Here is a 27,619-nt window from a genome sequence, read left to right on the forward strand (position 1 = left end):
CCTGCACCCCTTGGACAAGCATGGTTGTAAGGCTGTAAAGAATCTGTTTCTCGGGACGCCTGGGTGGCTTCGTGGGTTAAGGGTCTGCCTTCCTGGGATGGAGCCCCATATCAGGCTCCCTGCTCAGCTGGGAGCCTGTTTCTCCCTCTGCCTGCTTGTGCTCCCTCTCTCCCTGACAAATAAATAAATAAAATATTTAAAAAAAGATTCTATTTCAGTAAGCTTTTATTTAGTGCTTCCTGTGTGCATGGGATACAAAGGGACACACAGAAAGCCTAGTCTTCTAAGAGGTCAAAGGTTGGGGAGAGGGAGAGAGAGACTTCTAAGTACTATAGTAAATGCAGTAAGTAGCAGAAACAGGCAGGGATGGAGATGGGGTTTGGGGGGGCATGTCAGCATCCTTTAGCTCAGCGTTCTCTTCCTAGCAGGACCGAGCCCCAGCCTTAAAGGTGGTGAGCGCCCCCCGCCCCAAACAACCAGCTAAGAAGTAGGAAGAGCCAGCATCACCATCACCGCTAGTCCCCTCCCAGCCATGCTGGGTGTCCGGACAGGCTCAGTAGTCACCATGAGCTCCCTGGGATGCAGCCTCTGTCTCTGCAGGGGTGAGGGGGCTCTGGGTCCTGGGGCTCCCTAGCCGTATAGCCTTGGGGAGCCTGCCTTTCCTCAGGGGCACAGAGGCAATCTGCATTCTTTTCTTTACCGGAGGGGACTCTGATCTCTCCACAGGGGAGAGAAAGAGAGCACTCCTTTTCAAAGCCTTCCAATATCCTCCCCTCTTGCTGTGCCTGGCCCCACTGTCACTTCACCTTGAAGGAAGACAGGATGTGTTTCCAGCTGGGCCCTTTCCCTTCATGATTTGGGGGGGAGTGAGTGAAGTGTATTACACTGATTGTGGCTCAGGTTGTCCCTGGAAGCAGCAGGTGGAGGGGAGGGGGCAGAGACACTGGAATCTCAGCATCACCCCCCCTCCTCACTGCCCCTGCCCTTGCTCAGCTCAGGTTTGCAGGGGTGATGGGAGTGGTGGAGCTGGGGGACCTCAGTCCCCAGGACTGCCCCTCCGTGGGTCCAGCAGGAGTCATTGCTTCTGAAACCCCCTCCCTGGGCCAGGCTGCCTGTGTGGCTCACCATGCCTCTGGGTTTCCAGGCTGGTAGGGGGAGGGGATCGTGATCCCAATGTCATCTCTCCTCTTTCCTTCCTGGCCCCTCTTACCTGCTGTTCTGAATGCTAAGTGGTTGGAAAAAAAAAAAAAGAATCCTAGACAGAATGCTATGATGTGAGTGTTTCAATTTGCATGGGAACTCGCCACCTGAAGTCACCTCGGAGCTGCAGAAAGGAGCCTCAGCCAGTCCGTGAACTCTGAACTGAAGGAGGACAGGAAGACACACGGAACGGTGCTGCCTGTGTGGATCACAAAGGGCAGACGCAGAATGCCCATTCTGTCCTGTTAGGCTGGGTTGCACCCCGGAGCCTTTGCGACCCTCAGACTCCCACAGAGGCACAGTGGGGCCGGCGCAGGAGGTACCCTCTGCTTCCCGCTAGAATGAGCAAGAGTCTTCTAGAAGTTCTGGGGTTTCCCTGGAAATGAGAGGATCTCCGAAGCACACGGATTTCCTGTGGCTTTCCTGTCTGTCAACTCAGTCTCCCTGGATTTTCCTTCCATAATGAGTCGCGTTCCCTAACCTGAGCCTTGTAGAGAGGAACGTCACATTCGGTCATTTTGCCAAGTGCGGAAATGTGAATAATTACCTCCTAGTGTATGTCTCTGGAAAATTCATACACATATAGGTGCACGCGTGTGCGTATGCAAGTATACAGATACTTCTGTGTACATATATAATGTGGAAAGGATTTTACAAAGGAGGGAAGCCCATCCATGTACGGCAAGAGCTGGCCCCCCAAGATGCCTGTGTCGTGCCTGGAAGGGTGACCGGCATGTCCTGGTTTGCTGGGGAATGTCCCTATTTTTTTTTTTTTTTTAAGATTTTATTTATTTGAGAAAGAGAGAGAGAAAGCAGAAGGGGAGAGTCAGAGGGAGAAGCAGACTCCCCGCTGAGCAGGGAGCTCAATTCGGGATTCAATCCCGGATTCATTTTTTTTTAAAGATCTTATTTATTTATTTGACAGAGAGAGATCATAAGTAGACAGAGAGGCAGGCAGAGAGAGAGAGAGATCGAGGGAAGCAGGCTCCCCATCAAGCAGAGAGCCCGATGCGGGACTCGATCCCAGGACCCTGAGATCATGACCTGAGCCAAAGGCAGTGACTTAACCCACTGAGCCACCCAGGCACCCCCAAAGGCAGTTTTAACCAACTGAGCCACCCAGATGGCCCGGAATGTCCCTATTTTGAAACCAGAAGTCCCAAACTCCGAGAGGACGCTGCATGTTAGATGGGTTTGTACGGAGAAGGAACTTGAGACAGACCTGTCCAGTGAGTTGCCCAAGGTCACACGCAAACTCAGGGGCTGAGGCAAAGCTTTGCACTTAGACCTAATTCTACGACACGTGCATGTTTTCCAGGGACACTTCAGGTCTTGCAATTATAAACGGGGAAACTCTGAAGATCTAGAATGATGGGCAGTGGCTCTGGGCATTGGAAATCTGGAAATGATGAGCTTTCAAAAGGCAAAGCCAGGAGGGCCAAAGCCAGGAGGAGGAGGATCCAGAAGCTCAAGGCTCTCCAGCCTGGGGTTCTAAGGAGGATCAAGGACGAGCCTGGGGCCCAATGAACCTTCCAGATGGCAAGCCGCCCTCTGGACGCCTGAACCTCCTCCGTCCAATTCGGCGTGTACCCCTCTTCCTGTGCATCCAGCCCATGAGCCCTTGAAGGTGGTACCAGAGGAGCCAGGATTGGCGAAGCGAGAATTTGCTGGGAGCCCCCCTCTCGCGAGCAGCCTACACCCCTTCCCCGCCTCAACCCCCAGTCCCATCCCGGTCCTTCCCCTTCTGGTCCCCCAGGGGCTTCCAGAACAGGTCCTCCTTGCCTGTTGGCCAGACCTGCTGGTGGGGCGGGGGGGGAGATGGTGAGCAGAGAGATAGAGAACTAATTACTGTTTTCTCTTTGCAGTCGCTGTAGCTCTGCCAAAGGAGGATCCCCATTCTGTGGGGACCCTAATCCTCTGCTGGGGCCTGGAGGGGTCCCAGGCAGATTTCCATCTTGCTCATTATCATGGGCCCCCTTCCAGAGCACGTCCACTCCTGGTTTCCTTGACTCTGCCCACCTTGCACATGTGTACTTCTTGGTGCAGACTGCTCCCCCTTCACCCTTGCCCCAGCCGCCTGGAGGGAGGGATGGTTGGCTTCCCGTGGGTCTCCTAATCGCCAGAGCGGAGCTGATAGGAAACCAGGCCAAGCCAGGGGCCCTCTTGGGAGTTTCCTAGTTTAGAAAGAAAGGGATGGCAGGGGCCTGGGTGGAGAGGGAACGTCCTGGAGCACAGAGCTCCCCGGGATAAGCAACAGTTCCAGAGAATTCGAGAGCCAGCAGGAATCCAACTTCCCAGGCTGCTGCACCCCATTTTGAGGGAAAAAGCCTCGCTGTTGCCCGCGCAGCTGGGTATGACTGCCCAGCACCCCCTGTCCCAGCCCCATCTGCCCCCATCCCGTTCCCATTGACATAATCACAGGGTAGGCCCGGCCTGGCAGCGTCGTCATGACAACAGCTCTAATTTCTTTTAATCCCAGTGTTCCTTCCTAAAGGGACCTCCTCCAGCCCCCACTCCCCCCTGCAACGTGTTTTAATTGTAATAACTCCCGGGTTTTCGGGAGGTAATGACCGTGTGTGGGGAGCCGGCTTTGGCCCGGCTCCATCCCCAGAGCTGCCCGCCCAGCGGCGCCAGGCAGCCCTCCGCCTCCCAGCGGGAGTCCTGGAGGAGCCCAGGGCAGGCTCGGGCAGGGTCTGCCAAGGGGGTCTGCGGCCTCGGCGCTAATGAACACAAGGCGGGGAGCCTCAGCCCTGCGGGGTCTGTGTCCCAAGGACGGCCCAGCAGCCCTTAGCCCCCATCCGCACGCTCTCCCCCACCGCCGTGCGCACCTTGAAGGGAATCCACGGGCCATTACCCTGCTCCAAGCCCCAGCCAGCTACGGTGCTTCAGGGATGGGACCTCGAATGTGTGCTCACATCACCTGGGGGCTCGTTATGTTGCCGTTTCCAAGTCTTGGTAAAGCCCCCGATCCTGCGTGTCTCACCACCTCCCCAGGGGGAACACCCAGGCGGCCTCGCCCCAGACCACATTTCCCACAGGAAGAACCTGGAGCAACCCTGTCCAACAGACGTCCTATATTTAGACGGTACCATGTGTTCACTAGGAGCCTATGGAGAGTCAGGATGTGGCCAGCGCAGCTGAAGGAGGGAACTGTCCATAGGATCGCACGTTCATCCGTTTCAATTTAAGTAGCCACGTGGAGGCTGGGGGCTACCATATTGGAGGCTGCAGAAGGTCCAGTGCTCAGGGCAGGTAGGACTTAGCTTGGATGGTCTCTGCAAAGGAGGCCCCCGGATGCAGCCGCCTGGTCTGGACGCAGCCTGCATCTCTCCCCCACCACCCCAGACCCTTCTGTCCAGTTAACCCTGCGCTGCGGAGACACGCCACCCCCCACCCCTCCTTTGTCTGCTCCACACGCTGCTCTCTGGTTTCCGTCCTGCCGAGAAAGGGACTGCAGAGACGGGAGCATGAGGTCTGATGGCCTGGCTTGGAAGCAAGAACCTGAAGTCGGACCAAAGGCCTGCAAAGGTCTACAACACGCCCAGCTCTTCTGGGAAAGCCGGCTGTTTTCAAAGCAGCCGTATGGTGCCCGGGCCACTGGGTGCCACCGGACACTGTCTTGTGACGGCTCTTTCTCTAATAACCTGAGGGACTGTTTGGGGATTGACGCAGTCATGCTGTGGGAGCCCTTGGCCCACTTTTGCTTCCACCAGAGCCTTCCCATTCGCACGCTGAAATATTAGATGTTCGGTCGGGAGTCCAACAGCAAAATATTTCTGAAATTGTGTGTGTGTGTTTTTCTTCTAATTTAATGTGCCAGACAAGCCTCCCTGTAATTAAAACCAGAAACAAGGACCAGACTTAGACAGAGATTTGAAGGCTGTAAAATTCTAGGACAGGTTTATGTAAAGCAATTAAAAAGGGAGTTAAAAATTGTTAAAAAATTAAACACTAATTACTTTTTTTTCTCCTCTCATTTCTGCTGAGCTGTTTTGGCCGTGGAGCCCGAAGAACGATATAAAAAGGAGAAAGTTTTGCCTCATTGCTGTAAATCATGTTCAACAAATGCTTCTCCGCGTTTTGCAGCCGAACCCATCTGCTGTCAATTAGCCTAAATCATGCCTTTTCAATTAAACGAGCTTAGGGAAGTCTGGTAGCAGAACGGGTGTGTGCGTGCGTGTGTGCGTGTGTGCGTGTGTGTGTGCGTGTGTGTGTGGAGGGGGCCAGGGCAATGGTTGCGGAGGGCGGGAGAAAGGTGAAGTCTGATTTCAGTCTGTGAGGTGGAAATATCTTTTAAAAGGTGTGATCCCATTTTAGTGTTTTCCATATAAAATGGGGTATTATTTGCTGTGCTGTGGGGAGCCGTGAAGGGTGGAAACACCGCGAAGACGGTGAGCCTTGAGAATTGGGAGTAAATTAATTCTCGTGGAGCTCCAGGGGAAACGGCCGAGCTGGGCGCGCCGCCTGGAGGTGGCCCCGGGGCGGGGGCTCGGAGACCGCTGGGTCAGGGGCGTCTGAGGAAAATGGAAGCAATGGCTGCAGCCAGGGGCCCTTGGGGCTCCTGACAGAGGTTCCTTGCAGGGCCAGTGGGCTGAAGTCAGGGACTGGGACACACCAGTGAGCAAGGCGAGGGGCGTGGGGCGTGTTGTAGTCTTTCAAAATAAAGTAGACCTCCAATACCCGTGCATGGTCTGGGCTTGGTCCCAGAAGGCCCCGTCTCTGGGGACTTCATGGGGGTCTCTGTGTCTGTCTCTGTTCCTTTTAGAGTTCCCCAGGCCATGCAGCTGTGTCCAGTGTCGTGGGGAGGGGAAGTCGAGTTGCACTGTGATTCCCTCAGAGGCCAAGGGCCACAGAGTTTCAGAATAGCTGGATGGGAATGTGTGTGTGTGTGTGTGTGTATGTGTGTGTGTGTGTCTTTGCACGTGGGACCCCTCTGTGGGCTCATGGGTCCCCAATCCTCGCAGCTCTTGGCTCCTTCCCAGCCCTGGGGTCAGCCAGGTGAGGCTGTCCCTGAGACGAGGTGATGTCTGGGGTGATCGTTCATGGCACTCGACTTTGATTTCCCGTGGCCTCCCCTCCCTCGAAGAAGAAGTACGTTTGCCTTGACACGACATGGATGGAGAACTTGGCATTCTCTCCTCCCGTCCGCAGAGGGAGGGGCAGGAGATGAAGTGTGTGGTCTGCTGACGCGTGTTTATTTTCAGTCCCCCTGCCTCCTCCCCGGCTGGTCTCAGCTCCCACTGCGGGACTGCCCCGAGCAATCAGCAACCTGCCCGAAAACCTGCAGCTTGTTTGGGGTTTCGAGGGGAGGGATTTGGTAAGGGAAGGTGTGGTGACAGGAGCTAGGTCTTTGAGATGGGGGTTGATGTTGATTTTACCAGTAGGACCGTGAGCTCACATTCATTGAACACGTACAGTGTGCAAGCATTGGCCTCAATGTTCTACCCCAAGCCCCTCATTTCCTCCTCACAGGCAAGCTCGGAGGACAGAACAACCATAGCCCTGTCCTTCGCAAGAGGAGCCTACGCCCCAGCAAAGTTAAGACATCTGCCCAAAGGCACACGGCTTGTAAATGCAGGGCCTGGCTTTGAACTCCATCTCGTGCTCTCGAGCCCGATACCCCGCTGCCTGGTAGAGTCAGGGTGGCCTCCAGGATTTCCACGCCATCTGCTGCGGGGTTGCCCCAGGGAGGGGTGGTGGCAATGCCCAGGGGCGGTCTTGGGTATGACAAAGTCAGATGGAGGTCTGACTTTGGGGTTAGGAGCACCTGGGTTTGCATCCGAGGTGGGCCACCTGCCACTCCTGTAACTGCCGCCAGATCACTGACTGTCTTGGCCCAGCCTGTGAAATGGGGCAAAGGCCTGACCTCCCAGGAAGGGTGATGCTCTGTGTGTTCTGGGTATGGCTGGTATGGAGAAGACTCTCCGTAAACAGTGGGCTCTTTGCCTTCCTTCCTGGTGGCCTGATTCCATGAAGCTTGACCTGGTTTCTTTCTGGCTCGTGGCCTGTGATTTCCTGTAGGATACAGTGTCAGGTCTCTTTCCAAGTGATTCACTCTAAACAAGACCCTGGTGGGACACGGTCCACGGCGCAGGCCCGCACCCCTCCACAGGGACTCTGACCACGCAGAGCTTTCCTTTCCCCAGGAAAGGCCACCTCTGGGCCCCAAGGGCTGTGCCGTTTGTGGCAGCTGGAAGGAAAAGGTGAGGCCACATCATTGCTCTGTTCTCTGCCCCCAGGTTGTTCAGGCTGCCCAGCATCCCACTGGCTGGGCGGAGGAGGGAAGGGCCGCCTGGCCTCGCTCCAGAGCCACCCGGCGGGCCCAACCTTGCAGGCTGCCCTCGTTCTGAGCCCCTTTAATCCGATGGCTGAGTGCACTGATCCGTGCCTAGGGCTTCTAGGAGCCTCCCTGAGCCAGGCACCGGTGTTCCCAGCCACCTCTGAGGGTGGCGGAGAGGTGGCTGCCTGGCTCCATGGAGCTGGCAGGATGTGGGACAAAGGACCGGGAGCCAGAAGCCTCTCTGGGAGGCACAGAGGTGCCTGGTCCCCTGGGAGGTCTTGGCTGGGTCAGGGGAAGGGCGGGGGAGCTGACACTGCGAGCGGGTGCCTGGGGTACATGGGATGGACAAGCTGGGGGAGCCCACTCTGCAGGTGCGGCTCCCTTCCAGTCACGGGCTCCCCGTCACCCGAGCATGGCACCTGCCGTTCCCCAGGCTGAGCCCGGATGATCGCATTACTGAGCTTTGCCCCAGCTCTCGGTGGCCCACTTCCTGTCCTTCTCCCATTTCCTGACGTTAGGACAATTGGAAAAGCTACCTTTTGAGCAGGGGGGCTGGTGGCCCCTGAGCCAGGCTGAGACCTCAGAGCTGTCCCTTGGGCTGGTGGACCTCTGGCAAGTTACTTAGCCTCTATGAGCCTCCATTCCTTCATCTGTTGACATAGGACACATCACGCTTTTCAGCATGACTCAGATGATCTGAGATAAGGTAGACAGAGCCCCCAGCCAAGCACCTGGTCCAGCTAACAAGTGAGTAGTCACTTGTCCGAGGTCCTCTGTCCTCCCCCAAAGTCACCTTATGCTTTGCACTCCTCCACCCACCCCCGTGTGGTCACCATGGACCTGCCTCTCAAACCCCTTTCCCTGGGATGCTGTTGGAGCCTGCTGGCCAGGCTGTGTTTGCCTCCCCTTTGGGACGGAGGGACTGCCTCGGCCTGGAGTCGGTCACAGGATGGGCTTGAAGTCAAATTCAGAGCTGCTTGTCTTACGCTCCTGGTGGCCAGCTGGGAGGTGGCCCTCTTTGCTGTGTGCAGACACCGTCTCTGGGCAAGGCCGAGCCTCACCGTGACTACGGGGAGAAACTTGGCCTTCTGGAATAACAGCACCGGCCTTGAGGTCTGTGCTGCGTCTCCTCATCTGGGAAGGCAGCCAAGCCAAGTCGGCATCTCGCTCTCCAGGGGCCTGGAGAGCCAAGCCGGTCGTTTCTCTGCTGGTCCCCACGCTCTCAGTCCCTGGAGGCCTCAGTCCCAAGGAGCCCGTTTCTGGGGTTCTTCCTTCCAGCCAGCACACCTCATGGCTTCACGGGGACAGCGGTCCTCAGGGCCCTCCCTGCTTGCCTTGGCTTCCTGGTTTGAGGGAGACCCTGAGGCTAACCCCGGCGAAAGGCCAGACCAGCTACCAATGGGGGAGCGGGGTCCCTGGAGACCCCGGGAATATTCCCGGGAGCCCCACCTACTGGCATGAGCTTGAGTGTCCGCCCGCTAGGGCTAGTTCAAGCGGAGCCAGCAGAGCCCTGATTGGAAACAGAATTTGATCTGCGTGTCAGGATTCCACTCCAGCATCCCCTCCTCCAGGAAGCCTTCCCGGAGTCATAGGTGTTTAAAATATTTTTGCCCCTGGGTTACAGCTTGCCCTATGCTTCCCTCCTCATATGAATTCATTTGAATAGAAATTGTTTCCTTGTCCATTTCAGTCCCTAGACCAGGCGCTGTTTGAAGACATAAGCTGTATCCTAGGTGACTACCAGTCCTGGGCTCTCAGGGAGGGCTACATAAAATGCCTGTGGAAGGGACACATGGGAGGGGCCTGGCAGAGGTCATCACGGTGGACAGAACAGGGTTTGAAAGATGAGGCAGCTACCCGGAGTGTGGTCCGCGCAGGCAGAGTCGTGGGTTTGGCTGCGTGGGTCTCAGGTGTCTGGGAGACTTACCTGCTCTGGGAACGTGAGGTGGGCAGAGGCCACAGCGGTCAGGAGATGCTGCCGGTGGCCTCACAAGAGGGACTGCCGTCGGGGTAGACGCCACGTGGCAGGACGGACGCCCAGTTTCTAAAGCGGGGAGAGCACGGGGCTTGGTATGGCCGGAAAGCGGCTCTGCCTGCTTGCCCGGGGGCCCAGGACCGTGGTGGAGGGGAGGAGTGGCGGCCGGCGGGCAGTGTGGCCGCACCTTCCAGCCCAGCGAGCATGAGTCAGGCTCCTGGGCCACTTTCAAGGGGAAAAATGAGAAGCATAGTTCAAGTTACCAGGTCTTAGACACACAAACACTATTCTGGAGTCAAGAGCTTGGGTAACTCGTGGCCCTCTGCCAGCAGGCCCGGGTCTCTGGGGTTTTCGGTGTCCTGGAGCGGAGGAGCGGAGCTGGTGACTCTCCTGGGAGCCCAGACCGCAGTGTGGGAGAGCCACTGGCGGGAGTCAGGAAAGGGCTGTCCTTGGGTCCAGAGACCTGGGCAAGGGCAGGCTCTGCCCCAGCATCCCTGGGTGGCTTTGGGACAGTCCCTTGACTGTCGGGGGCCTCACCTACGGATTGCAGTGGGAGGACTCTGCCTCATGTAGGTTCCCTGCGTGGCATGACAGTGACGTGCGTCAGATGCTATGCGGTTGAAAGTACCAGCCCAAAAAAGTGCTCTAAAAATGTCTGGTGCTGTTAGTATTGGTTTCAAGGGGTGGTTAGCAGGGCTCAGAGGAGCTCAGCCCTCATCCCCACCTGTACCTCTGACCAGTGCCTACAGCTGGGGTTTCTAGAACTTTCTTTAAGTCAAGAAGTTGGTTTTGCCTGTTTTGTTTTGGCTTCTGACAGAGATGAAAGCTTCATGAAGGGCGGAGAGCCTCCTGACCACCAGGCCAGTGCCCAGGACGCTTGGCCCACCACCTCCGGAAAATTGGGGTTCCTGTGACCAGCAACACCACATGGGATTTCTGTGCAGGAAGTAGGTGGAGTGGAGTATGGCAAGCTTGCTGTACCATCGACCCTTCCAGGTTCTCCTGGAAAAGGCCTGGCCCATGCCCCTAGGGGAGCAATGGTCCCTTTGAGCTGGGTGAACCTATTCCTGGTTATCCCATCCCTGCCCAGTTGTCGTGAAACACCACTTACGCTCACAGTACTATCTCCCCAGGCATCTGACTTAGCTCAAACCCGTCGTGTTAGCGTACTGGCAACTATTTAAAAAGAAATATCGCTTTATACGTTCAACTTGAGGGGACCCGCTAAGCCAATGTACAGAAGTTGTTGAGTAAGTTAGTGCAAAGAGTACAGGCTTATTTCTCAGGGACCGAGAAACATGAACTTGGACACGAAATGTAGCGTAGCAGTGGGATTACGAGGCGAGACTCAAATCCACGGATGTTTTCAGATCTCAGCAACCCCTAAGCTTCTTATTTTTGGAGGTCCCGCCCCTCACCTTATCAAAAGTCTCAAAATGCCCCCATACCCCATATTAAATATAATTTTATGGGGGGGCAGAACGAAAACTTTTATTATTTTGAGATTTCAGAATAGAGGTCTATTCTTGTGCTTTAAACTTGATTATATTCATTAATAACTATTTGAGAATTGAGTTAAATTACCACTGGCCAGTTAACAAGGTTATTTTGAAGAGACTTTTTTTTTTTTTTTAAGAATATTTGGTAAATGTGGGTTTTGTAGTCCTTTATATTCTGGAGCCAATATTTTTTCTTTACCTGAAGGGTTCGAGTGTTTTGTCATGGGCCCATGGAAAGCCTGTCGGCTTATGTCCCTGAGCCTGTATCTCCTAGAAAAAGAAAGTCTTGCTGAAGTTGGGGAGCCTGAGTTTGATTCCTGGATTTGTAGAAATTGTTACTCACTATGTGATCTGTCTCAGCCGTCCTGTCTCCATCTGTAACTGGGGCTGATTTGTTCTTGCTGGGAGGATTAAAGGAATAAATGAAAGGACACAGCCTGTGCCTGACTCCTACCTAGAAAGCTATCCCTTTAAATATGTTAGTCTTAAAAACCATATATATATATATATATATATATATATATATAATTATTATTTTTTTTTTAAAGGGGCGCCTGGTTGGGCTGGCTCAGTCAGAGGAGCAGGTGACTCTTGCTCTTGGGCTTCTGAGTTCAAGCCCCACATTGGGTGTAAAGATGACCTAATTAAATTAAAAAAAAAACCCTATAAACAAAAGATGCATGATTCTAGTCTGAAGAAAAATTAATTTGGACAATTTCCTCCCACTTTCTAGTAAGGTCCTAAAAATGCAGATTAATATATATATTTTAATTTTATTTATATATTTTATATACATATAAATTTATATATATATAATATGTATTATATATATATACACACACACGTGCACACACACACACACATACAGTAATTATCAGGGATTTCATTCATTAAGAATTCAGAATAATTTCACCATGTTTTAGGTTTATCTCTAGATAGCCTATGATAAAAACATAGCCCAGGGAGTTAATAATAGAAACAATATTTGGTGGAGAGAGGGAGGGTTTGGATCTACTTGAGGGAACAAGCTTCTCAAGCCCTTAGAAACATCTACTTGGAAACAATTAGTGTGTTAATTAGGGAGGATTCTTATCAGATCTCCAGAACCTCTTCTTGGCCACACCCTCCTAGATGAGGTACTCCACCACTGGAAATCCTGCAAGCGTCCATCTTTGGCAGCTTTTAGTACCCGGGGTTTTTCACTAATTCAGACCAGCCCTCCTTCCTGAGTTTGACCTTGGGAGCTGGGTGGAGGTGGACCTTGATGGGCAGTGTCACGGGAGTCCCTAGGAGGCTTTCCCTGGGCACGAGATGAACACGCAGTTGACGTGAGTCACACCTGAAAGACTTCAGGTAGTTTACCCAACATGATGCTTGGCAGTCCTATTTCCTGTCTTTCTAACTGGAAAGGCAGAAAGGAGGGTTGATGGATGGGAGGCTGTAAGCTGGAAAACATGTGGGCATCTCAGGGCCGTGTGGCGCCATCTTGGTTGGGTCAGTTTCTGTTTCAAGGCCATGTGCCTTGGTTGTCTCAATGTATTCTTTTTTTTTTTTTTTTTTAAGATTTTGTTTATTTATTTGACAGAGAGAGAGAGAGATCACAAGTAGGCAGAGAGAGAGGAAGGGAAGCAGGCTCCCCGCCTAGCAGAGAGCCCGATGTGGGGCTCGATCCCAGGACCCTGGGATCATGACCTGAGCCGAAGGCAGAGGCTTTAACCCACTGAGCCACCCAGGTGCCCCGTCTCAATGTATTCTTGATGGTGTGGGATTCAGGACCCTGAGATTCCACTGGGATCCTCCTAAAAACAAGGGCTTCAGATAATAAACTACAACTGTGGATTAGCTAGGGTTTATGGCATATTGAATTCAATAGGAATGATACATTGGGGTACATTACGTACTTTCAAAGACCAAGCTCAAAATGAATGAAGTTGTATTTGACTTCATCATCTGGTTGAAAGTGTAAATGTGAGCTGGATATCAGTTTTGTGGGGCAGATCCCCAGAGAGTTCAACAACCATACCCCAAAGCATAGATCAAAAACTCGTTGCAAACATAGTTGCTCTTGAGGCCTCCGCTGGCCTCTGAATTTTTATCAGTGACCTGATGAAAGATCAAGAAAGTCTAAAGATGACCGTAGGCTAGAATCGAAGCCCGGATGATGGATGGGAGCCTTAGCATCCCTGATAATCTCCGTAGACACAAATGCTCGCCAAACCCAACAAGATGGAAGACTTTCAACGATCGCTGTTCAATTTCGTGTGGTTTCAAATTCAGAAGCACAAGAAGTAGATTAGAGAGCCCTCCGCTGGCAGCAGTTCACATGAAAGAGATCTGGAGGTTTTAGTTGACCACAAGCCTAATATGATCCAACAGTGTGACTGTTGCTAAAAATGCTGAAATCGTTGTAGGCTGCTTTCATGGACATATGGTATCCAGATCCAGAGAGGTGATGCTACAGGGTCTCGTGGACTGGGCCAGGCCATGTCTGGAGGAGTCTGTTTAATCCTGAGCATCACACTGAAAGAGAAACTAAGAGCCAGCCTTGGCAGCATGTGACGGAGGTAAAGCTGAAGATATCGAAGTGGATTCACCGGTATGGGAAAGACCCCCAGATGCTCGTCATCCCATGTTCTCTTCCTAGGTATGCTGCAAGTCAACATTTACCAGCCTCCCTCCCAGACCCCCTCTCCCCCCCATAGTTAGTTTGGCCCAACAGCGACTAGCTTCTGGATGATGGAGTATGGGGAGCTCTGAAGCACTCCCTTTCCACAGCCCTGTGAAATGTCCTCACGATGCTGCTTCTGGGATTGCTCCTTCCCGTCCCTGGTCCTGAAAGTGTGACAAAACAAGATCAAAGGAGCTGGGCACCCCGATGCCTTTGAAATCCTGTTTGGGAGGCTCCTTTCCAAGTTCATTCATTTGGTCTGGGACAAGAATGAGAAATACACGTTTCCAGTGTTAAGCCACTGAGATCCGGGGCATGTCTGTTACAGCAGCTCACATGAGCTGGCCTGATTATCCTCATGCAGCCGTGGGGACGAAAACCTAGGGGATACGTGACGGTTTTACACCAACAATGCGGGTGGCAGAATGGTCTCTTGGGATTCTGCCTTGTTCTCTCAACCTCAGGGCACTGAAAAGAATGAAAATGTGATTTTATCCTCCTGGAAATATTCCTGGAAAACTCCTGTATGACCCCTCTTCTCCCCAAATGCCCTCCCCATGAGAGTTTCTTTCTAATCTTATCCCCCCCGCTTGCCAGTTTTGTGGCCTCCAAATAACGTACTTGAACACTTTGTGCCTCAGTTTCTTAATCCATAGCAATGGGCACAAGACAGGGTCTACTTCCTGGAGCTGTCGCTAGGGTTGAATGTGTTAATCGTGTAACAGGCAATAGTGCCTACCTGTGCTACCTGTGTTAGTTTTTATTGATTTTTTTTTTAAAACCTTGTTTAAGGGGCTGTCCTCAGGAAAATCCTCGCTTAGGTCTTTATAAGAAAGTTCGGCAGATCAGGCTCTACACCAACGGGAAAGAGATGGGTTTTAGTTTTTCCATGGGTGATGGAGTTGAGACCTGGCTGGCCCTTCAGCTCCCTGGATGAGGGAGAGTGGTGATGGCAGGGATTCCTGCAGGAGAGGGGTGGTGGGGGGAAGCAAGGGGCCAGATGTTCAAGCTCAGTGGGGGAGCCCGAGTTCAGGTTGGGGGAGGAGTGGGTGGGAGCCGCTGCCTTGAACTGCGTTCTGTGAACCCAAATGATGGAGGCCTCTATCTGGGACAAAAGGACCAGATCCTCTCCTGTGTGCAAGGAATCACACGAGCCCCGGGGTCTGGAGGGAGTGTCTTCAAAGGGTGCTACTGGCCGAGGGTGGGGAGTGTCCACCCCTGGGGCAGATCCGTTCGCGGGTAGGGGACCACAGTGGATTGCTGAGGGCAAGAGCCTCGTGCCATCCTGGCCCCCTGCCCCCATGACCTTGCCTTATAGCTGCTGTGTGTCCTTGGAAAAGGCACTTGACCTCCATGAAATGGGGTGAACAGTGCGGCTCTGTCATCTGCAAGTGGAGGAGATGTTGAGTAAGACCGTGGACAGAAAACTTGCAAACTCACTTGTCAATCACAGAGCACCCACCACTGGGGCAGGTGTCTCTCCTGTTTTAGCTTGGAAGGAACTTCTTAACCTCCTCAGGGGGACGAGAGATGCTTTCCCAGGCAAGGGACACCGGGGAACCAGAAGTGACCAGGGGCCAAGGAGGCAGGGCGAACAGTTGGGGCAGCAGTGATAGTGGATCCAACCGTTCTCCGGGCTGGTCCTCTTCTGGGGCAGTGCCGCCGCCTTGGGACCAGGTCCCTGCCCTGCTTCGACCACACCGCACTGCACTGCGCTTCTTGGCCCTTCTTTAGTGCTTACCTGAAAGGGGGCTGTGCCCATGCACCCCTCAACCGGCGGGGTGGGCGGGCGGCAGGGGCGTTGCTGTGGGGAAGGGGAGACCCCTGGCGCCTGAGCATCTCACATCATAATTCAGGACTGCCTGCAGCCCAAGGAGCTGTTCCCCTCTCCGCAGAGGCAGATAATGAAGCATTCTTCCAAAATAAGAGAATGTACCTTTTCTTTCCTCCTCCCACCAACCACCTTTCCCAATAAAATAATTAAACAGGGATTTATGGGGGCCTGACACCTCCCCGCCCTCCCAGTTTCTAGCAGTTTCTGCAGGGAGGGAGAGGAGAGGGGAGAGGCTGGGCCGGGAGGGGGCCTGCTGATGACAAAGCGAGAACAGGCCTACCAAGTAGGGTGTGGGGTGTCGGAGAGCACAGGGGAGGGGCCTGCTGATTTCTCAGCACCCCAGATGACATATGACTTAGCACGTCCCCAGGTCTCCCGGGCTACAGCCTGCTGTGTATTTTCAACATGTGTTTGGTATTATCAGTGTTTTTATAATAATAACTGTGGTCTTGAAAGGGACTAAAATTAATTAAAATGCAGCCCTCTGCCACATTCTACATTATTATCATAGGAATGCTTGCCTAGAAAGGACCTCCCTGGGGCGGGCGGAGTGGGTGCGGTCATCACGCCCATCCCCCTCCCTTTGGCTGGGTCTGTCCCCCTGTTGGCCCTACCAGCCAGCATGGAGGGTTGCTAGTGGGGGAGAGTCTGTCATCTTAAGGGTTAGATTCTCTCTTTTAAGGAACTTTGTTGGTGCGTTACCGACAGTTGAGGAAGACGGTGCAAACACGCAGACGTGGCGCCTACAAGGGCAAGATTCCACGGGGAAGCCCGGTTGGTTGTGTGTCTCCGGCTCTGCTGCAGGCTCTCTGTGGAAGGGCACCTGCCTGAAATCATCCCGTGGTTCATCCCGCTGTGATCACTGGAATCAGGAAATAGTTGGGGAAGAAGATTCAGGAAGGCTGGGGTGAGGCCCTGGCCGGGGATTTGCATGTCTAACGTGCCCCCAGGTCAAAGCTGAAACCGTTGGTCTGGGCGGGTCCACATGGACAGCCCCTGCTCCGAGGTCCCCCTCCTCCGCACCGCTGACATATGGGGCCCCAATCCCCTGCGTCGGGAAGCCGCCCTGTGCTCTGCAGGGTGTTTGGCAGAATCTCAGGCCTCTCCCATGAGTTGCCAGGAGTGTCCCCCTAAACTGTAAAAACCAAAAATGTCCCCAGACATGGCCAGATGTTCCCTGGGGCACAGAATCGCCTCTCATTGAGAACCACTGATTTTGGGAAAGGCTCTCTGGAGATGGCTGCTGAGACCCAGGTGTCCAGGTGGAGAGAGGGGCTCTTTGTGGTTCCCCAAAACCCCACCCTGCGACCCCCTTTCCAGGGAAGCAGCCCTACTCCAGGGAGAAGAGACAGGCGAGTGCGTCACCGTCACTCGTGAAGAGGGGAACAAATGACTTGCTATGAATAACATCCTGAGGTTTGTGAGTGATTCACTTTTGAAAACAAATTAGAGCAGGTACTAACATAGCAACACCGTTTGCCGTCTCTCCAATTCCAGTACGGTTTTCCAAGCGGCCAGAACTGGCCACCGCCGCAGGCACATCTCATGTAGGTCACAGCCCTGACTGTGGGGACAACTTTTGCTCATATGTCCTGAGTCGTGTTGCGATTACAAGTGACTGGTGTGTTTCACTATTTCGTCACATCTGGGTTTGTCCAGGGGGACCACGCTGCGGACAGGACAGCTATCCTCCAACGCCACCGGAAGGAGAACCCCAGGGCACGTTGGTGGCACTCAAGAGGCCACGAGCCCTGCTGGCTCCTGTCCATTGGCTCTCCCATCACTCGGCTGCTCAGCCTCTAACATGCCTCTCCCAACTCACACCACCTGGAACCCTCTCCCTGGTCCTCAGGGCATGGCTGACGCCCCCTCCTCCTTCCTGTCTCTGCTCCAATGTCACCTTCTCGGGGAAGGTGAGTGCACTTGACCTCCAGCTAACGTTGTCCTCTTTTGTCAAGTCCACTGCTATCCTATCACCCTCATCTCTTTCTGGAACACCTGTCAGTCACCGTGGTTTGTGTATAGGGTGGGTTCCCCGGGAAGCAGATGCTGAGATGGAGTTAGGGTTTATTGGGGTGTAACGCCTATAAAAGAAAAAAGGGGGGCGTAGAGCAGGCTTGGATAGGAGGGGCCATGAGAACTTGAACCTGCAAAGTCTCCGGGAGCCCACGAAGAGCTCTGGAGTGGAGAATGCCCGTCGGAGAAATCCCCTGTGGGTGGAAATGGCTTGGCTCTTGGCCCGACGCCTTACTCAGGCACTGGCCAGGGGCTTCCCCAAGAAGAGCATGCCCTCAGCTGGAAAGCTGAAGAGGACCTTGGAGGTAGCGTGGCTGGGGACTGTGAGCCAGTCAGGCTCCCTCAGCCAGGCCGGGAGTCCTCGGAAAGGGCATCTGAGCAGCCGGGCTGCGTGCCTGCCCTTCCGGGTTAGAATGTGCGTCCTCCAAGAGCAGAGATCTTGGGGATCTTTCTTGTGGCGGATCCCCCCCCACTCCCCAGAACAGGGCCTTCTGCAGAATAGGGGCTCCCACAGCACTGCAGAGAGACAAATGCATATTTGGGGGGCAGGCAGAGAATGGGTGCTCTGAGATATGTCAAGCTCTTTTGCCTCCTGCAAGTGCTTCTCGGGTTTTAAAGACTTAAACAACTATATGACGTCGGGGCATGGGGCTGCACGCCTCTTGGAGGGTGGCCTCTGGGAGGGTGGGGCTGGGGGGGGGTACATCTGCTGCGCCTGTAAGTCAGGGGTGAGGACGACCAGGGAAGGGGAGGGGCGCAGCGGCCCAGGGATCCCAGAGGAGAAGGAAAACAGAACTATCAGGTGGGCCAAAGGCACATACCAGGGGGCCGTGGGTGCCTGTCAAACCGGAATGGTTATCTGGTCTGGCAGAGCCCAGCACCTTGGGTGGCCAACAGACCTGAGATACGGTGTTCCCAGAGGCAGCGGGCGGGGGAGATTGTCCTTTTCTAGTTCAGCCTTTCTCCCCCCATAGCATTTTCCTCTGCTAATGGACTGGGCTGCGATGGACTTGTCCCCAGAGCGGCTGCTCTTGTGGGGAGGCACCTTGAAGCCCGAGGTTCTGGACCCCGCGTGTGGCATGCAGCGAGGCACAGGAATCTTCCTGGGTGGCAGGGACGCCTGCGGGGCCGGTTCTCTGGGGGCTCGGGGTAAGGAGCCGAGGCTGTAAACTCCGTGCATGGGAAGAGGGGGGCAGGGGTCTGTCCTGGAGAGATGCCTGGCTCAGAGAAAAGATGTGAGCCTCTGTTTACAAAGTCAGAAATGCAAGAACTTCAGCTTGATTTTCTTACAACTGCGTTCTACCAGGACATTTCAACCCTGGCCCCTTTTAGTTGGGGCCACATGGGATTTCCGGGACTGGGGAAGGTTAGCAGAGCGGAGTGGCATCAGGAGCTGCTGGCCCGCTGCGTCTGCGTCATGCTCCACGCTGGCTTCCCCCGACATCGCCATCACCTACTCAAGAGGTTCTTGGCCATCAGTCCCCACCAGTCACTGCTGAGTCATCTTTTGCTCCCAACCAGAGACCCTCTGGGGCCACAGGCCTCCAGCTACTGCTTTAAGGAACCTTGGAAACACCCCTGACCTGGTTCCCAGAATGTTGACTCAGTCCCTGCCCACCCCCAACAACACAGGGAATCTCTCGTAGTCCTTAGCCAAGCGCTGCTTGGCTCTTCCGTATCCTATGTTCCCTCCAGTGTGTTCCAAATCCTTCTTTGAAACTCAGACTGGACTTGATTATTTCTTTGATTTTCTGCTGTGCTGGCCATTCTCCGATGCAGTGGTTTCCACTGGGCCTCGCTCACTAGCCTCGGAGAAGCCTAGGAGGACAAGGAGACACTGTATGGGGGGAGGGGAGGGGCTGCAAGCACTGGTTAAGACGTCCAGACCATCATCCCAGCGCACCTGTCCTGGGGAACTTGACCTGGCTCCTTTCCAGCCTCACCTAAAGCTTCTTTCCCCGTTCCATGCAGTCTGGGCGGGCCGGGCCCAGAGAACTAAGCAGCTGGTCATTTCCCAACCCTCCACTGTTTCCCTTAGCAAGTCCTTCCTTTGCCCTGGCCAGACCCCCTCCTACTGGGGAGAGTCACAATGTGGTATAGCCCACGAAACAGAAACATCCCACGTGACCCCATGTTGGGACCTCAAAAGCCGTTAGATCCAGATTTAGTTCCCCCAAATCCACACCCAGGTAGTGTGTCGAGGTGGACGGGACCAGGGCTCCAAAGTGAGGGTGACGTGGGCTCAAAGAGCGGCTTTGCAGCTTAGCAGTGTCCCTGGAAAAAATCGATCTCCTTTCCCAGGAGATGTCTCCATGTCCACATCTTTAAATGGACTTAGTCATTGTGAAGATAACATACAACGATGTTTGTGAAGCCTTTGGGCCAGTCCGTTCGTGACCGATGCTGGGCGTCCCCTTCTCTTTCTCCTTGGACGTCCACAGATGAGAGGAGAGCTCTCATTTCTGTGATCCCGAGCATTTCAGGCTGAGAATGCACGGGACATTCAGATAATGAATGAAAGTCAACCAAATACAGAGGAAGAAGAACTCAGACCTTTCTGTGTTTTCTTTCTTAGCTCTAATACCTGGGAAGATGGCTAGGTGAGTATCTCCTCTTGGCACAGGCCCGGCATGGTGTGACTCAGTCTTCTGCAATGCCTCACATCGCTGGGGACTTATTTCATGGCTGAGAGTGTCTTGCTAGTAAGACATGTTGCCTTATTCAGTATCAATTTCTTCAGCTGGAGGGCCCATCCCATCTCCTTGTTATGGGTACTTGTCTAATAAAAGTACAACTAGAACACTGTAGATGGAAAGGCACAATAAAATTCTTGCCTTTAAGTGAACTCACCATCGGCTGAAGCCAAAAGTCTGCAGGAAGGGTGGTGGGGAGCGATTATTTTTTTGTAAGTCATGGAGGAAGCATGTGTGATCGCCACTACAACTCCTTCCAGGCAGGAAACTGGGTTCTGTATCCTTCTGAAGTCAGATGATTCCTCGGGCTTTGTGCACTTTTGGTTCAAGGTCACTGCTGAGAGCTCTTCTGCTCTGGAGAGGTAAAGAGAAGTCCTGGGGTTTCAAAGGAACGGCTCGTTTCGTGAGAGAGGAGAGCTCAGAGCCTATGGCCTCGGAGGGGCAGGGCCAAACCACAGTGGGGTCACTTGGGTACTCGACCACCTCCTGTTTGGGTTGTCAGGGGCCCAAAGGCAAGGTGTACCACGCATTGCATTCCTCAGGCGTGAGCCTTTGGTTGAGGAATGAGGGTTCTTGGCAACATTCCTCGGGAATTGAACTGTCTTTATTCTGACTCAGAGGGCGGGGGCTGAGCAGGGCATAGAGGAGAAAATGGCACTGGACTAGGTGAGAATCTGTTACCTATTCTTACCTTTACCCAGTCACCTGCCGCTTGTCCAAAAGCGGTGAATCAGTAAGACTGACTGTGGGCTCAGCGGCGTGTGGATCCCACCAGCTGTCCCGGAGCACCGGCAGGGGGCCGCTGTTAAGGATTGTCCCATTTTGGCAAAGCTATTTTGTTTACCTGCTTTGTGCCAAGCAAAAGGGACAGTAGGTGCATAAATATCCCTACAGACTCACGACGTGCCACGGTCCTTCAACGCTGGCTGCTTCTCTGCGGCCGAGAAGCTGACAGCTGTCGCCTGTACTTACCGGCTACGGAAAGGGCTCAATGCTCAGGCAGAGTTCTAGACTCACACTGAGGGAACTTAGAGCCGGAAGGCTCCTGGAGAATAATTACATCCACTCAACACCCTTGTCTTACAGACAGAGACATGAGGGGCTTGGGACTGGAGTGGAAGGGGTCCGAGGGCACAGAACCAGTCAGTGTAAGAGATGCAAGCATATATCCAAGTAAGTGGGCGCGTGGTCCTGGAGCTTTTTGAAAGTCCAGCTGTGATCAGGCGTGTCTCCTGCATTCGAGTGGACAACTGTGCATGCGTGTCCCCCGTCTGTCCTTCTCCTTCCTGCTCCCCCTGCTCTGGGCCGGGGGAGACTGACCTGTGGGAACTGCACCCAGGGGGCTCCCCCTTGCCCTCCTGGCTTCTGGACATTGACTCTGGACCATGGCAAATTTTGGAGGAAGACGGGAGAGAGGGAGGATCGTGAAGCCAGGATGCCCACAGCACCTCACTCTATCCCCCTGCGTTCCCTGGGCAACGGTTGAGCCCCTGTGGATGGTACCATCCCTCCCGAACTCCCTACACCTGCCTGCATCTTGTCAAATAATCCTTTTACCCTGACTCAGCTCCCATTACCTAATTTGAGCGTGTCGTCCATCTCCTGCCGAGACCCTGACCAGCACCGTAGCTGGAAGTTTGATGGAAGAATTTAGAAATTGCAATGGCATGTATGGGTCCCTCTTGCTTTTGCATTCCTTAAGAGTAAGCTAAGCTTCTGAGAGCCTCACCCTGGAGAAACTCGGGAGCGGGGAGGGGGAGGGTGGACCACACGGAGAAAATCACAGGCACTAACGAAAGGCTAGCGACTCTCTTCTGTTTTTGCCTTTTATTTAATACTGTTGTTGCTATTCTTACTGTAATTGAAATCATGCAGGCGATGCGGGACTGCGTTCTGGTTGTAAACAGATAAAACAACACAAGTGCTTGTAGGGTGATTAATTCAGGGCTCCTTGTGCCGTCACCTCCTTCCTTCATCCTAGTGGGCTTTGTTCTAGTCTTTCTTTCTCGGTATTTTTGTAGACACGCACATACACACACACACAAATACAGAGCTTGTAAAACAGAACTTTGGTTCATTCTGTACGCATCGCTCTGCCATTCTCCCTGTCCATGTAGACGGGCCCCCACCCACCGCCCCATTCTTTAACTGCTGCATAAAACTCCATCACCGGGTATATAATCAGTCGTTTAACCGTTCTGTGGCAGTATAAACTTCTTGTAGTCTTTAACCAGTAGCCACAAGATTGAAGTAAGCATTCCAACACGTATGCACCCAAAGGCAGGTATTTCCTAGGGGCAAATACGTAGAATCTATACATAGATGTAGGTCGGAGAGTATAACTTAAACCTGGTAGCTATGCCCAGAAGACCTCCCAGAAGCTTGCGTCAACAGGGCGAGAGGACCTTGTCCTCACAGTACTTTCTAAAGTGTGGACTCCCACGGTTCCTGGGACACTGAGCATCTTTTCCTGGGTTTTACCACTTGGATTCCTCCCTCAAGTCCCTTGTTCCCTTTTCCGCCATCTTGTCTTTCTCCCGGGTGGCTCTTTGACTTCGTAATCTTCCGATATGGAGACGAGTAGACGCAGTCTTGACTGTTCCCCAGAGCTCTACCCAAATTCAAAACATATGGTTTTGCCAGAGGCTTTCAGCAAGTGTCCAAAGAGAACCACGATTAAAAAACGAAAGAGGAAAATCCAAATCTTAAAACGCACGGATCGTATATCCCCTCATGTTGGCTTATATATTCTATGTTCTAGTTGACATGTTTAATGACAGATCTTATCTGTCTCCCTATCACCTACCTACCTACCTACCTACCTACACTTTGAATTCACTTGGATGTTCTCTGCCACGTTCTTGGGGGTACAACTGCCCCCGAGAACATTACATACATATATGTGAGATGCACACACACACACACACACACACAGGCATGCACACATGTGTACATGTCCCGTTATTGGTTCTGTTTCTCTGGAGAATTCTGCTGATCAGAACGTGATTCCCCTGCCCACCTTTGCATTTTAAGAAGAGGAAACTAGGAGACCCAGAGGCTGCCGCTGAGACCGCAGAATAAAAACTTATGAGGCCAGTCTGGACCCTGCCCCACCGTCGGCTTCCAGACACACATCCCCAGTCCCGTTCTTCTCCATGCTCAGCCATATTCGGCCCCTGGGTTTCCTCGCTGGCTGGTCCCCGGTCCTCCTCTGTCAGCAAGAGAGCCCTTCTCTGGTCCTTCCTGGTGTCAGTGAAGACCATCCCCGTGACAGGTCCGTTTGGCCATTTTGCAATCCTTGTCATCGGCCTGGAAACGTGCCTCAACAGCCTGCCCCCTCTGACTTCTTCCAAGTCACTAGCCCCAGGAGGGTGCCCAGCTGTCTCCACCGGGTCAACTGCTAGCATCCCCCGCCCCCCGTGGTAGCTTCTCCCACCCCCCACCCCCACCCTGGGGGCTTGTGCTACGTGAGATCTGCAGAGGGAAAAGGGGGAAACGGGAAAAGGGGGCAGGGATCTGGCGCCGCGCTCCTCTGCCCCCCTGACCATCAGAGCACACAGAGCTCCTTCTCACTGCAGCAGAATGACGCCCCCCCCCCAAGTATCTTGGAAGAGATTTGCCCCATTAAAAAAAAAAATAAGTCTTAAAAGGAAAGCCTCTCAGGCCATGTCGCTTTGGGGTAAGGAAGAGGTGGAGATCTCGCCTCCAAAGCTTCCTGTTTTCAGGCAAGCGGGAAGCACAGTGCAAACATCCTTCTTCATTGATGGTCTTTGTTCTTGCTCAGTCAGTGTGCTGTTCAACAGGGTGGCCCATCAGACACATGCTCCCGTCGGCGCTATCTGCTTCAGATCAAAAGAGAAAATGCATGAGAATGCGCTCGGAAGGCCTGGTTACCACACACACGCCGGTTATAATCATAATCATAAACGTTGGGGCTGGGACCTCTCGGGGAATCTAGGACTTGTCTCTCCCTGTGGTCGGTCTCCTCCCTCGAGCTCGGGCCAGCCAACGTGGACTGCGTATGAATTTTCCAGGCACTAAGCTGCACACGGTGTGGGGTGGGCGGGGAGGATCTCTCTCCTCAGTGGGATTCTTGGTGAACCAGTTAGAGGACGGGTGTTTCCATTTCTCCCAGGTAGCACAGTGGCTGAGAGATCCATTCATTCTGTGCCTTTGGGCACCCAGCTTTCAAATGTTGTTTGAGAAAATACACCCGGCTTCTCCCTTCTTCTTTCTCCTTTCTCCCCCCGGATCTAGAAAATGCAAAAACACACCTCCCCATTTGCTCAAGACAGTCCCAGTTTGCATGGGTTTTCCCAATGTGGTTATTAATAGGACATTTCTGCTCTCAGGACTGTTCCTGTTTGGGTGACCAGGTTCTGTGGGTTCTCTATGCGTAACCCTTCTGGGCAGCCATGACCAAGTTGAGGACCTTTCCTAGGAGCCAGCACAGGGCTTGCTTGGCACCCAGAAGAACCCTCAGAAATGACGATTGTGAAACCCATTGCGCCGTTGGATGATCTTGGCGATTTGATACCTGTGAAAAGTACAAGACTGGGGGTCTGGGCACACTGATGCGGGTTTCCTGTACAGCCTTCAAATAGTTAAATGTGCGGAAAGAGCAAGTGGCCAGAGGAGTAGGGGGTGATGTTCTCGTGGTATTCTTACACTGTGAAAAATGACCTCAGCTTTGAAACCCCATCAGTCGGGTGCCTGAATCAAGTCAAGGTCTTCGGGGAAGAAACCGGGCTTTAGGAAAACAGCAGAGTTGGGTTAAAACACAAGCGTGAACGGAAGCAGTGTCTGAGCCTGTTTGTGGCAATCTGTGGCCACACATCCAGTGGTCTGGAGAGTTAGGAATATGTGTCATTTGTTTTGAACTTGGCACGGAAGGAAGCGTATCTGCCTATGTTCTTGCTCTGGGCTGTCGGCTCTGGGAAGTAGGTAAGATCAGAAAGCTCATCCCCATTTTTTGGTCGTCGTTGTTGTTAAGACAAGGAATCTTTGGCAGTTGCACAGCTAAAGGGTAGTAGAACCAGAGTCTAATGGGCCCTCCTCCAAGCCCAGTGTTCTTTCCAGTCATTATCCCAGAAGCGGTTCCTGGGGGCCGGCAGGAGCCCTGTGCCTTCAGATGCTCTGTGCAGGGACAGTCTGCTGTGTGGCCAAGGTTGGGGTTCAGTTCTAGCAGCTCCGGCAGTGGCCAGACAGATCGGGGGTGGGGTGGGGGGCAGGGAGGTCACGCCAGCTGAGCTCCCTGCACAACTTGCCTCCTGCACAGCCCCGGGAACAGGGAGCAGAGGACAGATGTCGCCCGCGTGTGCCACGCTGGCGCTCCCACTACGTGATTGGGAACATGTGAGGGCAGGGCGAGTGAACTGCGGGTGACCCCGAGGAGAGGGAGGCTAATTAAAGCTTCTCTTCCCCGCACTTCAGTCACAAGCCCCCCTGCCCTTCCTCCTGATGGTGCAGCAGATAAGGAGGGATTGAATTTATGAAAAGCGATGAAGATGTTTGGATAAGCCACAGCACCAAGGCAAGCCGGCCCGACGAGTTAGGGCCTGACAAGGCAGCAGGGGTGCCTGAAAGCTTCTTGAAGGGACCTGCGAGGCCAGGCCAAGAGGAAGGGGGAGAGCCAAGGTGATTGAACTGAAGGTGACACCGTGGGGGCGTGGCCTCGGGCAGGCACATCATGGGGGCGTGGCTTCGGGATGGCACGCCGTGGGGGCGTGGCTTCGGGCCGCCACACCTCCGCCAGGCAGGTGGAAGTGGGCTTGCCTAGCGCTGGCCCCACAGGGAGATGGTCTAACTTGGCCCATGGCTTCCAGACCTGCCACCTGGGTCCCAGGTTTCCAGGAGAGCCCGTGTGAGCCGAATAAACAGGAGAATGCAGAGCCGATGAGTAAGGAGTGGGTGGGAGGGAAGGAAAGAGCACCTCCCTTCCAGAGGTGAAGGGGTGAGGCCGCCCCCAGGGGGAGAAGCAGGAAGATGAGAAAAGCCATGGGTTTTGAGCATTAGCCATATATGCCAGGCACTGTGCAGCGGGCTTTATATGTAGCATCTCACTTAACCCTCTGATAGGAGTGCTGTGGCTGTTACCATGCCTGTCATACGGACGTGGAAAAAGAAACCTCAGAGAGGGTAGGTAGCTTGCTCAAGGCCACACAGCTGGATCTAGGAATCTAAACCAAGTAGTGAATAGTAAAAAGAAAAAAAAAAGGTGAGACTCTGGAGCCTCTGTTCTAAATTAGCATGCCCCCAGCCCCATCCACTGTGCCACACGGTAGGGTGGGGGGGCAGGTGGGTCTACCAGGATTGGAGGGTGAGCTCCATCTTCCATCCTAGGATGCCTTGACCCATTCAGTAGTGGGCTCCTGAATTGTCTTTCCCACCACTCCCTCTAGTCTTCCTCAGGAAGTAGACACTAGCCACCTCCCAGCAACACCCCAGAACCCTCAATCCTGGCTTGTGGAAGCACAGCTTCGAAGGTCTTTGGTGTGGAATGCCCGAAAGCTGCCTCACCCCAAAGAACCATGCCTGCCTGTCACAGAGGAGCCATGGGGTCCCTTGGCCAGCTGGCCTCCTCGGGGCAGCCAGAGAACAGGGGCTGTCCTTGGCTGTGTTTCTCCCAGGTGCCGCCCACCCACCTGCATGGAGCCTAGGAGTCCCGGGCAGAGGATGTGGCGGAGCGGCCGTCTTGGGCTGTGTCCCTGAGGCCAGGGGTGGGACCAGGAGGAAGGCAGGCTGCCTGGTGTGAGTGTGGTGTTCTGTGGGATAAATGCATCACTGACTTCTAAATTAAGGGAGACCACCAAGCCCAGCATGCTGGGGAAGGGGTAAGGACCACAGCGGGCAGGCTTCTCACTCTTGGCAGGGTTTCTGCAACACAGTCGTCCTGGATCTCGACTTTCTCTTGCCTCCCAGAGGCCCGCCTGGAGGAGGTAAGAACAGTAAACAACACTTGCTGAGTCAGAGCCTCCGCTGGGGAGAGACCTCCTAAAACTGGGTACCCCTATCTTTTTTTTCTTAAACCAAAGTGAAAACTCCAACCATTTGAATGAGTCGACTCTATGAGATACTCATTACAGCTGATTCCAAAGTCACACGTAGCACAGTATTTTCAACCCTTGATTTTCCATGACATTTCCCCTTTGTCCGGAATCCCTTTCTACTGAGGAAGCAGAACTAGGATTCCAGCTATTAAGGCTGGGACCGTCTGGTGTGGGCTGGTATGATCCAGTTGGCGCTGGGATGTAATCAGAATGAATAAAGCCAGGGTGGGAGAAATGTCTGTGCATTTTGATAAAAAAAAAAGAAAAAAAATACCCTCCATTCTGGTTAAATGCAAGGCACGGTGTATAAATCAGCCCGGGTCACTTAAGTTAATAGTGCAGACTTGGTTTTAATATTGGTCTCAGGGTGCCCGAGACTCATTTCATTAGTGTCAGTTTAACAGT

The sequence above is a fragment of the Lontra canadensis genome, unplaced genomic scaffold (assembly GCF_010015895.1).
Source record: "Lontra canadensis isolate GAN:19392208 unplaced genomic scaffold, GSC_riverotter_1.0 scaffold41, whole genome shotgun sequence".
In the NCBI taxonomy this organism is placed as follows: Eukaryota; Metazoa; Chordata; class Mammalia; order Carnivora; family Mustelidae; genus Lontra; species Lontra canadensis.